Source organism: Canis lupus, chromosome 35 (genome assembly GCF_003254725.2).
Source record: "Canis lupus dingo isolate Sandy chromosome 35, ASM325472v2, whole genome shotgun sequence".
NCBI classification, from domain to species: Eukaryota; Metazoa; Chordata; class Mammalia; order Carnivora; family Canidae; genus Canis; species Canis lupus.
The window spans coordinates 24811016-24822440 of record NC_064277.1 but is presented as its reverse complement, the minus strand read 5'-3'; the positions used below and the strand labels follow the sequence as shown (position 1 = coordinate 24822440).

The 11425-nt window shown below is 43.6% G+C and overlaps 1 non-coding gene across 1 annotated transcript; it reads right to left on the bottom strand.

Annotated features, from left to right (window-relative positions):
• Positions 1 to 4931: 4931 nt before the first annotated feature.
• Positions 4932 to 5013, bottom strand: TRNAS-GCU (transfer RNA serine (anticodon GCU)). The gene has a single exon. It is a non-coding gene; the product is annotated as a tRNA-Ser (tRNA).
• Positions 5014 to 11425: the final 6412 nt, after the last annotated feature.

The window sequence follows — 11425 nt, the reverse complement described above, 5'->3', positions numbered from 1 at the left end:
CTTATTTATTTATTCATGAGAGACACACAGAGAGAGGCAGAGACATAGGCAGAGGGAGAAGCAGGCTCCCTATGGGGAGTCTGAGGTAGGACTCAATCCCAGGGATCTCTACCTGAGCCAAAGGCAGACACTCAACCACTGAGCAACCCAGGCATCCCTGAGTTTGTCATTCTTTCATGCATTCAAGATGGTGATTAATCCTGCTAACGTTTGCCCAAGTAGCCTTTTACAGAGAGAGGGTATTGTCTGCTGGAGGCACAGCTTAGGCACTTTTCCCAAAGACTGTTGTGAATTATCTCCTGTTCCTAAGGACCACTTCATGTTTCTATGACTTATTTTGGGAAGTTGTCTTCTGGTGGCCACTTTTGCCTTAGCTCCCTGATATATATATAGAGGGTATTTATTTTCCTTTCTCCTCTCTCTCTCCCCCCCTCCTTCTCTTTTGATTATTATATCTCTGTGGTCCCTTTTATCTCAGTACATTATTGAAGTATACTTTACATACAGTAAAATGCATAGATCTTAAGTGTAGATAAAGCAATTAACTTGAGATATGTATATCCCTTGTGACCACCATTTGCATCAAGATCAAGAATATTCCCATTACTCCAGAAGGCTGTCTTATGCTGCCTTACCAGTCAATACTGCATCCTGCGAGCTAATCGTTATTCTGATTTCTATCGCCAGTTTTGCTTGCTCTTAAACTTCATATAAGTGGAATCATATAGTAGTACATCCTGTTGTGTACAGGATGTATTTTTTTTTTTGCCCAGCATGATGTTTTTGAGATTTAATTGCACTGTTACATATACAATAAAATTCACAGAAATGTATTGTTTTTATTGCTAAGTAGGATTCTATTTTATTAGTGAACTGTAGTTTACCTATGTGGTATAAGCAAACTAGATACCTGATCATATTCATAGTTAGAAGAATGGCATGCTTCACAGCATAGCCAGCAGAGTGGTGCAGTGGGGAAGCATGCCGGCCCATAACCCAGAGGCTAATGGATTGAAACCATCCTCTGCTAGGGCATCTGATTTTTCTCTCTCCCAGATCTCAGGCAGATTTTGGTCAGGTTGCAGAATCTGCTTTTCCTTTGGCAACTCCTGTGATTTTTTTTACCACACCTTAGTTAGTCTCTGCAAATGGTTAGTATTTCCCCCAAAGTTTTTTATTTTTTTCAAAAGCCACTCTTTTCTCTCATTTCAAAAGAGAAGTAAATCTCTCCCTTCTTACTCTGCCAGAGGTGATAAATTTATCTGGAATTTCCAATGGATCAGCATTATACCTTTCAGAATACACACTTGTTGCCAATTATGGTTTTATATTTTATTTACACTTGAAGGAAAAACATTTTCATCGATATCTGCCTGAAGAGTATATTGCATTTTACTTGGGCGCTAGTCATCATCTGTTCCTTGACACTTCTTTATTCAGTCCTATGTCTGATTTATCACATTTAGATCAAGTTAGTGGGAATGTTTTGTGAATCCTTCTCTAAAGCAATACATGTTGGAATAATCATGAAGACACCATCTGTATGGATTTTATGGCAAAACAGAAGCAAAGAAGTTAAATGTGAGATGTTAAGAGAAAAATGGAAGGGAGGCATTATAGTAAAAAAGTTTGTGCATCAGGATCCCATGGACAAACTCAGAGAGCACACAACACAAAACAAAACATGTAAGTCTTACCACAATACTTGCAAAAATGTGTCTTTGAGGAAATTTTATTTTTGAACAATAAAGAATTTAGTGAAAGGACATGGAACGGTCACAGATTTGTGGGAACAGTGGCGAACCAGCTTCTGCTTCGGGCAGGAATAGGCTCTCTGGTTACAGAGCCCAAAAATCATGCTGTAGACCCAGACACCGAGATGGCCACGGTGGACTCCAGAGACAGCAGCTTGTTACACAAACTGTCACTGCGCAAAGCCGGAGTGCTGGACCCTGCTGCCACGGCTGCTGGGATGGATGTGCCACCACCCCTCCTTCTCAGCTCACTTGGCCCTAATTCAAAGTCCAGATCCATCTGATGGGCTGAGTTCAGACCACTGACCTGTGCCCATTGGGAGGGAGCTGGGAAAGCAAACCTTTTCCCCTTCTGTTGTGGGAGGTGGGCTGTACCTCCCTCTGAGATGCAAAGGGTAGCAGATCTTCAAACAGGAAGATCTTGACCCTGGGATCCCAGACTAGAGTCCATGCCAGGTAGTAAGAAATTGAAGGTCTAACATTCTTGTAAGAAGTTTGGAGGGGAAGGGAAAGACAGGCATTAAACTGAGGGAACAGCAAAACCAAAGGATATTTTTTTCTCTTTCCTTTTTTTCTTTTCTTTTTGGTAAGATTAAGGGCCTTAATAGCAGTTCCCTAGAGGAGAAGAAACAAGAAATTCTCTTGACATAACAGAACTAGCTGGCACTCCAATCCACGTGTGTAGCAGCACAACAGCAGTATCTGAGGATGAGAGCACTTTGGGCAAAAGGACACTGCCTCTGAAACAAAGGAACCGGATGCATCACCAGTGGCTCTTCAAAGGTTTCAGTTGTCTGTTGCCTTTAGTTAATCTATAAAAAGAGAATATATCCTTTTATGATTATAATAAGGAAATGCCTATGGACAAAATAGATAACTTTTTTGACAAATGCCTAGTAAAGGTTGGTGTCAGCCAAGTTCATCCAAGGCATTAAGTAGCAGCATCTATGCAGCCAGGCCATAGTCAGTGTTTGGGGTTAGAGGTAAATATACGCAATCTGTGCATCCTTTTGATTTCTTCTTTTAGTGCCTGATTGATCATCTGATGCTGCTGGATGGTTCTCTTCTCCTTAAATTCTTCTGAGTCGATATGGATTTCATACATCGCTCCACAGCCTCCTGAAATGTCAGTGACTTGGATAGCTGTAGCTCCAGGAAAGTTTTCCTTGAGAATCCGGGTCACTTTGAGCTCCCCCTCAGTCTGTGAGACAAACAGCCGCTGGGCACAGTGAACAAGAGGAGGCCCGCCATGCTGGGCCTACGAGGCCCGCTGCCCAAGGTCACCACCTTTGAGGAAAATTTTGTAAGTACTTTACTTACATACTCTTCAGTGAATTTCTACATTGTAACAAGAAAATACAAATTCCTATAACAACAAGCACCTTAAATAATGAAAAATTTTAAAAATCACATGGAAAAATATAAATAAAGTGATGGGTTGGAGGACCAGGGGCAGGGAGAAGGGGCAAAGATACTGCTTTGGTCCTTTACATTTATGGGTATGCACTATGACTTGCAATAGAATGTGCAGAAAATGTTGGAAATGAAATACCATCATCCTGCAACCAGCCTAGTAAAGACTGGTTATTGATACACACTAACTCTGAGGGGTAACTAATGGGCCACAGGGAGGCTGCTCCATCATGGCCACTTTGGCATTCACAAAACGTGCATAACCTGAACCTAATTATGGGGAAAAAAAAAATCTCACAAAGCACAAATTAAAAGTGTTATTTAAAACAACAACAGCAACAACAAAATAAACAACAAAGTGAGCCATTGCCATACACTCAAAAAATGTCAATGTCATAAAAAAGAAAAAGGCTATGGAGATGTCTTAGATGAAAGGAAACTAAAAGGATATGGATAACTGATGTTAACTAACTGGAATTTAAATAAAAACATTTTAAAAAAGAGTATGGGCAACTGATACAATAGCTAATCCGTGGCGGGAGGTGCTATAAAGGACATTATTGGTCAAAAGATATATTGAAATACGGGTGATGAGATTTTTAAAACAATATCATTAGATACACTGAACTGATACATCTACTGTCATTATATAGAGAGAATATCCTTTTTAGGAACTATCTATTTATTTTAAGATGTTTATTTGAGAGACAGAGAGAGAGGACAGGAGCAGGGGGAGAGGGAGAAGCAGACTCTCCACTGAGCGAGCCCTACGTGGGGCTGGATTCAGTCTTGGGGATTAGGACCTGAGAGGAAGGCAGATGCTCAACCCTTTAAGCCATCCAGGTGTCCCAGGTAATAACTATTTAAATATATAATAGCAAAAGGCTATGAAATATACAATTTACTCTTAAACGGTTCTGAAAACAGAAATATAGAGATGAAGATGGAGACTACATCTAAGTTGGAGTGAGGTGAGGGTAGAGAGAGGGAGAGAGGGAGGGAGAAGAGGAAAGGAGAGGGAGTGGTTACTAATGTTAATAGGTGAATCCCAAAAAAAGGTATATAGGTAGATTTTTTTTTTTTAGGTAGATTTTTTTACTGTTCTTATTCTTACCAGTTTTCTTTAAGTGTGAATATTTCCAAGGAAAGTGTTTAAGATCCTCATAATGGCAATTTGAAAAAGTAAAGAAAGAATAGTATGATAAACACTCAAGTTCCCACCAACCAGCATAAAGGGCTAGCAGCATTTTGTCATGTCTTTCTTCTATTATTTGCCAGCCGCCCATCAGCATTTTGAAGCAAATCCAAGAGGGTATGTCCCAAGCGCTGCACTGTGACAAGAAACGAGGAAAGGTAAGAATGACTGGGGCCTGAGGATAGGAAGGAGGTGGACAGCGTTGTGCACTGTTCATAGAGGGGTCCTGACCAAAACCTTGGCTTCTTTGGCTCTGAGCTGCGTTGTGATAGGGTGGGGGAGTGTCCCACCAGGATGCCCTACCTGAGTCCCCCTAGGGCACCGTCCACCTGCCGGATGTGTAAGGAGCAGGAAGAAGCAATAAATAGTGTTCTAAAAGCAGAGAGCTGTGGCTCTCACCCAGACAGGTGGGAGCCCACACGTCCCAGCGAAACTACCTGTTGGAAGGGAGAGGGAAGGTGCAGAAAGGGAAGCAGGAAAGTTGCACGCAGGGGGAGCGGTGGTCCTTGGGGCAAGTCCCTCAAAGAAGCACAAAACAGGGGCCTGTGCTCCTGAGAGGAGGAGAAAGCCGACGAGGATGGGATTCGAACCCATGCGTGCAGAGCACAATGGATTAGCAGTCCATCGCCTTAACCACTCGGCCACCTCGTCATCTGAGCTGTGTGTCTTGAATACTCTCTTAACTCGTACATTTAGCAAACATGGGTCCTGGGACGCAGCCTTGTTTTCAAACTACAGTCGTCCAGTCCCCTAGAATTCTCTCGTTAGACCAGTTCTCTCACCTTCCCCTGGGAAGCCTCTCTCACCTTAGCCTGCCAGCGTCTCCTGCCTCCAGGGTCATCCTTCCTTGGTGATCATACTGGCCTTCCAGGCCCAGGAAATTCTGTTCTCCCTAAACTCCAAAATTTGATTTTCTACCCGCTGCATTCTAGTGTCCCCTCTGCCCTCGATTGGCCAGCTTTCCTTCTCTGCTCATTCTTCAGATGTCAACTAAGCCCTGACAGCCCCCTAGCCCTTTTTTCCCTTGCATTCGTACTTCGAAGCTTTACAGGTGAGCTGGGGATCCCTGGGTGGCTCAGTGGTTTAGTGCCTGCCTTTGGCTCAGGATGTGACCCTGGAGTCCTGGGATCGAGTCCCAAGTCAGGAGCCTGCTTCTCCCTCTGCCTCTTTATGTCTATCATGAATAAATAAGCAAGATCTCTTAAAAAAAAAAAAAAACTACTTGCAAGTGTATTTTCATTCCACATCTGCTACAGAATTGTATTGTAATATTATGTATTTTTGTGCTCAAACATCCTATTGTGCCACTATGCAACTGAGAGCATAAATTGAAATCTAAGTTTTAGTTATTTCCAAGGATGATACATCTGTTCAAGACTATTCTTCTGACTTGAATTGCTTTCGCATTTAGTAGTAACACACAATAAAAGATACACATCGATAATTTTGATAAGTACTACATATATGAAGTAGAATTGCACTAGAAATGCATTCTTTAGTGAAAGTGCTGGGAATATTTTCCCCTATTAAGTTATGTGTCCTCAGAGGAAAACCTCTTTTGACTGGAATGAGAAGAATTTGGTGGGAATTAACAGCAAAAAGACCACTGTTTTGTGCTTCTGAGTAAGTGTGGGGCTTTTACAAAAGATGTTTTTATGATTATTTAAGGTGCATGATCTTCAATACATTTTTTCTATCCAAATTTAATAAAGTATAGTCGTGAATCACAGTGATAGTGAAGAGGGGACTTGCAACCCCGTAAACATAGTTTTACAAAACATGATGATCTATTTCCTTTGACAAAAGTCAAGAAGGAACATTGTCTTATGAGTCTGAATAAGTGTAAAAAAAAAAAAAAAAGTGAAGCCCTAACTTCCCATGACATGTGTGCATTCCTTTCCTTTAAAATGTATGGGTACTCAGAAGTGGAGGGGAAATTTATCATCTCCTCCAGGAAGAAACCGTGGAAAGTATACAACGGAAACACTGATCTGTGTCTTGTTTACAGACAATAATTACTGATTAGGGGAGATGCCAATATTATCAATTGTTCTTTCTTGTCAACAGGAAATATCCCCCTCCACCTCGAGGTCACATGCTGCAGTAAGTTGTTAGTAGAAAGTAATAAAAAGGCTTGATTTGCAAGGGGATGTGGAAGTAGCCATGGCTCACATCCACAGGGAGCAGAGTGAACATACCTCATTTTGCCTGTCTTTGGAATCTCATTCTGTTTGGGTTCCCTGAACCTTTGAAATTAAATTTGTTTTTTTTCCTTTTAATTTGTCTCATGTGAATTTAAGTTCTTAGTTCAGCTAAAGAATATTGAAAGGCAATGGACATTTTTCTGGTCCCCAGTGCTGATGACTGCAGACCCTGACTCAGTCAATACTTGTGACAGGAATATCAAGAATAAGTTTGAGCACAGCGATCTGCATGGAAAAAAAAAAAAAAAGTATGAGTAACAGAAAGAAGATGAGGGTGTAAAAGTTAAAGGAAGGCCACCAAAGGTTCCACCGAGATTTAAACTCAGATCACGGGATTCAGAGTCCAGAGTGCTAACCATTACACCATGAGACCCACCTCTGGGTTCTTCCCTAAAGGCTTGGTTGACCTACTTCCTTAAATCCAGTTGCTTGAAAAGTGGGAACATTTTGCTTTTCCTCCTCTAGGATTAAGTCATGGGCGGTTACCTGTCGCACACCCTCTGCCCCAGAGTCTTACTGCAGCGCCCTGACCCCCAAACGTCAGGAATCCTCCCTCCACCCACCCCCGAATCCCAAGCGGTTCCCGAACTGGGTGCCGGTAAAACAGGTGAGGCCGCGACGGAGAGGAGCCCTGAGCGAGGTGCAGGCCTTGGGGCAGGTGCTTCTGTGGTTCCCTGACCTCAGGCCCAGGGCCGCCCTGCGAGATGGGGGCCCCCGTCGCTACTTTGCAGGGGGACACCGGAGGCTGAGTCCCAAGGTCCTTCGCTCCGCTTCGTTATCAGGTCTCATCTCTTCCCGAAGGTCTCCTTCCGTGGGCGATCCCTGCGCTCCCGGCAGGTTTCAGCGGGCCCGCAGGGGCGGCGCTGGCGCTCCCCGATTAGAAGTGCAGGTGCCTGCGCCTCCAGGCTGGGGGAGGGTCCCTGCGTGGCCCGAGCATCTGCGGGTCGGGAAGCGGACGCGAGGAGGGACAGATCAAGTGCCTCCCCCCGCCCGCGTCCTCCCGCTCCTGAGCGCTCATCAACCCGCAGCGTGGACAGGACAGACCAGACCTCCCAACAGCCCAGAGCACGACCCCGCCCGGCCCCGGCGGCGAGCGCCCCTTCCTCGGGCCTGCTCCGGAGCCCTCGCCGGGAACACCCGCAGAACCAGACCTGTCCGCGTGGTGCGTCTCTGCGGGCGCAGCGTGTCAGCCTCCGAGCCGCCGTTTCGGTGGTGGTACAGTAACAGGACAGGGCTGTCCTCCCAGAGGTTTACCGGGTTCCTTTGTCGCTCGCGGAGAGCAGACCCAGGGGGATTCCAAGTCAGCCTGTAAACCCTGGAGGCCGGGAGGCAGGGAGGCAGGGAGGCGACCCGATTGGGCCGCAGCCCCCCGCCCTCCCCCCGCCCCGCCTCTCCTCCCCGCCCTTTCCTGGGCACACTAGGTAAAGCGCAAACCCCGCCCGCTATGTCCTAAGAGTTTTAGGTGTATCCTCTGCATCACTGTCAGCATCGTCGTGAACGTTTTCACCTTTTACAGATGGAGACACATTGCCTCAACCTAGGGAAGGACAGAGCTTGGAGATCCAAGCCAAGTAGTCTGGCACCAGGTCGAAGGGACAAAAGGAAGGGCTGCCCGTCACTTTGTGACATGGTCTCTCTCATTCAGCTTTAAGAGGTATTGTTGGGAATAAGTAGTTCTATGTCTAGGCTGGGAGACTTACTGATGTCTTAATTCTTGTTAAAAGTGTCATCAATATTATTTTTTTTAACAGAGAGGGAAAAAGCTTGAAGATTTAAGAACACTCTTTTTTTACATTTAACCACCAATGAGCACACTGCAAAACCACTGACTCTACTAACAATGTATCCAGAAGAACAGGCTTCTGACTTCGGTGTCAGTTCCCTGAGACAATTGCCTTCGAACTTGTTTTCCCTCAGCTCTGGGCAACCAATCCTCCTCCCCCAGAGACAGAGCCTAGGACACTCAGGTCAGGGTGGCCTAGCTCGGAAGCCAGGCCACTTCCTCAAAATCAGTCTGAGCCCAATCCTAGGGTCTGAACACACGGACCAGGATTTTGGAGGCCAGCTTTTGTAGAAGGGTGGAGAGGGAGAGTGTCTGCCTCAGACACTCCTGTCTATCTCATGGAATAAAAGTGTTCATAACTGCCAGAATTCCTTGAGTGATTTGTTTGCTTAAGTAATAAAATAATTATACACCAGATACCTATGCTATACATATCATAGGTGCATTTAAGAAATAATAAAATTGTGACCATCCTTTGTATCATTGAATGGCCTTGGCACTTTTGTTGAAAACCAGTTGGCAGTATGTGGACGGGGTTACTTCTGGACCCTCAGGTGTGTTCTGTTGATTTGTGTGTCTGTCCTGTACCAGTACCTCAGTCTTGGTTACTGTATCATTGTAGAAAGTTTTCAAATCAACAAGTGTAAATCCTCCAACTTTGGTCTTCTTCTTTCAAAATTATATTTCCTTTCCTGGTTCTTTTACATTTCCATATGGATTTTAAGATGAACGTTTCTGTTTCTGGGGGGAAAAGGTTTCGCTGAGATTTTGATCAGATGGCAGGATCTAGGAAAGACGAAATTTCCCAGGGAGCGAGGTTCATTTGTGGTTGAAAATGGATTTTTTTTTCTTTTAGTTTTTCTATTCTTGCTAAGTTGGATGGAAAGAGAAAAATAGGAAAAAGTCTACCTTCTCAAGAAGACCTACTACAGAAACAGGGATTTAAAATTGGAAGCAAAAATAGAGAGAAATCAGATTGGCTGGTTAGCTCAGCTGATTAGAGTGTGGTGCTAATAATGCTAAGGCTACAGGTTTGAGCCCCCTATGAGCATGTTGTCACTTTCTCTCTTAACACTTTGATTTCAATACTACCTACAGACATTTCCTTATACTTTTCTAAATAAGGCTGGCACTTGAAGTGGCTTCTTAATGACTACTGTCCTAAGAGTGGCCTACTGGCCCAGTCGGTAGCGCAGGTGATTCTGATCATGGGTTTGGGAGTTCAAGCCCCACCCACCTTGACCAGAGAGCTTCTTTTGTCCAGGATATATCCATTCTATTATTTTACAATCAATTGTTTCACCAAAAATCTTTCCTTTAACTTATCTGTCTTCAGCATTTACTCACAGTTTCAGCCTGAAAGGAGCCTTTCCAGCTTCTAAAATTCCTAAGATAGTCATTTTATTCATATTTACCTGCTAGAAAGCATTTTACTTCCCCCATTTTCCTTATAAATTATTTCTGGAATTTCTGAGACCACTAAGGTAATTGCTGAAATGTGTGGACATTTCTGGTCGTCATCACACTGGCTGGTTCTTCTGGCATTTAGTAACTGAGGCTAGGCATGCTGAGCATCCTAAAATATGCTGGATAGTCCACAGATTGTCCTGAGCTCCACTAGACTTCCAACCGTCCTTCTGGAGTGAAAAGTGAAAATGTGAAAAGTGAAAATGCTTTCCTTACCTGAGCCTAAATCTGAATTCTCTTTGCATATAGATGCAAGCATTTTACATGGCTTTGGTGTCTACCAAATTGATAAACTGAGGATTGGTTGACTTGTTTTACCTGCTAAGCGGTGCTTATTATAGAAAATTGTGTCATTGAGACCAGTTCATTGGGTTTTGAGTTAGAAATGAAACATGCTTTGTCATGATTCTGAGTCTAGATATCCAAGTACACCGAGGGCATGCATCAGTGCCAGATACACACAGTAAGTGTTCCATCCACAGACAGATGTTGATTGAATGAATCCTCCCTGACAGAGGGCATGCTGCCCATGCTTTTATTTTGCCATTCTGGTAGGCAGGTGAAAAGGTATACTCCATAGAGTTTAATTATTTACATTCCTCTGATAATGAGTAAGTCTAAATATCTTGTCATATATATGAGACATTTTTATTTCTTTTCTGTGAACTGTGTGTGATATCCATCCTAAAGTGTTGTTAGTCTTTTTCCTTCTGATTTGTGGGATCTCTTTACATATAAGAGCTGTTGGTCATTTGTCTATGATGTGAAACAAATATTCTAATTTGTCATTTGCCTTTTGATTTCCCTTAGAATTGATTTTATCTTGCCCCAAAATAGTCATTTTTGTAGTTATACATATCAAATTTTCAGGTTTTTAGTTTCTGTTTTTCCATTTTACTGTCATAGAAACTTTTACCTAAGTGTTCTTTTGGAATATTCATATTTCTGTATGCTACATTTGATTCTATGAGCCATTGGAAATGTGTCCTTTTTAACACGTGCTGTATGATTCCTGCACAGTGATTCCCCTTGCTCCCCCACCCAGAGGGCTACACAGCTACCCATGCCATTCTTTCTCCATAGATCTGAAATACTACCTTTATCAGGTGTATATCCTTGCTCATTTCCCCATTTTAAGTGGTACTGTTTTCTTTGAGAGCAAAAGAGGGATCCCTGGGTGGCACAGCGGTTTGGCGCCTGCCTTTGGCCCAGGGCGTGATCCTGGAGGCCTGGGATCAAATCCTACGTCGGGCTCCTGGTGCATGGAGCCTGCTTCTCCCTCTGCCTGTGTCTCTGCGCCCCCCCCCCCCCCGTATGACTATCATAAATAAATAAAAATTTAAGAAAGAGAGAGTAAAAGAGTATGGAACCTGGATCTCATCTCCATAAATTTGAGTTTAAATCCCATATTTCCCCCTTTTTTCACAATTTTCTCCTTTTTGAAATGGAAATACTCCCTTATACAAATCCCTGCAAAAAACAAACAAACAAACAAACCATAAAAATTAAAATGGCAGGGTGCCTAGGTGGCTCAGTTGGTTAAACATCTGCTTCTGCTCAGGTCATGATCCCAGGGTCCTGGGACTAAGTCCCATGTTGGGTTCTCTGC